Source organism: Symphodus melops, assembly GCF_947650265.1.
Source record: "Symphodus melops genome assembly, chromosome: 13".
Classification (NCBI taxonomy): Eukaryota; Metazoa; Chordata; class Actinopteri; order Labriformes; family Labridae; genus Symphodus; species Symphodus melops.
Window position 1 is genome coordinate 18,275,858 of NC_136703.1, and position 1,015 is coordinate 18,276,872.

The window sequence follows — 1,015 nt, forward strand, 5'->3', positions numbered from 1 at the left end:
TATTGACAGCCAAATGGCACAACAGTTATCTATACCCAACCAAAAAGCAGTGTGTGATATTGTTTGCCAAATGACACACTGTATTTGCTACACACTGTCAGACTGCACCTTTCGATAATACATGGGTTTTCATACGTTCTTGCCTTGTTAGATAGCATTCAAATGGGTCTTTCTGGTGGCCTCACAGTCAAAACACAACATGTTCTTGTAACGTTTTTGAAATTGGCTGGGGATCTAAGCCTGTCTGTCTCTTTACTCTATGCCTCTCACTTTTATACGTGGATCTATAAAAAACAACTAAAACTGTAGATACAAAGTGGAATGTAAATGAAAAGATAAGTTTCAGACACTAGTTTTGTTGGACGTTTATTCTGGGCAAATTTGTTTCAAGGACATGTGCCTTTTTTTCTAGTCTAAGACTAAATAGACACTTTTAAACAATCAACAATCATTTTTTTCAGCATTTGTTCGACATACACATCATGGTGAAAGTTATTAAACACATTAACTATTTCTACTCTCCTCACATGCAATATAAAGAGCCCACATTTTTTAAAAATGTAAAGCTCCTGAGAAGAAGTTTTAAGTGGTTGTGAAACAGATTGCAACCAAATGAATGTTTATTCGTTTCAAAGCAAACAAGGCCACTGTCATAAAGAATGATTTTATTTAGTTGTTTCCCCCTGAGGTCTCGGGCATTTCCCCCCCTCAATGTCATAACGCCTGGTGCCCTTCTGTAAAAAGGCATTTATAACCTCACCAGTGCAATGTACATCCATGTAAAATACACCTATTATATAGGACAATCATGTCAGATGAAGTCCTATATACTTATGACACCAAACATACAAGAGAAAAATACAAAAATACAACCTTTCAGGCAACCACCCTAATGATACTAGAATAAGCTGAAAAGGATGAATCCATTCAAAACAGTTCTAGCTCATATTTGTCTGCACTGAGAGCAGGCTGTGACTACATGTCAGCTGATGCACATACACCCTCTGATTGGTCA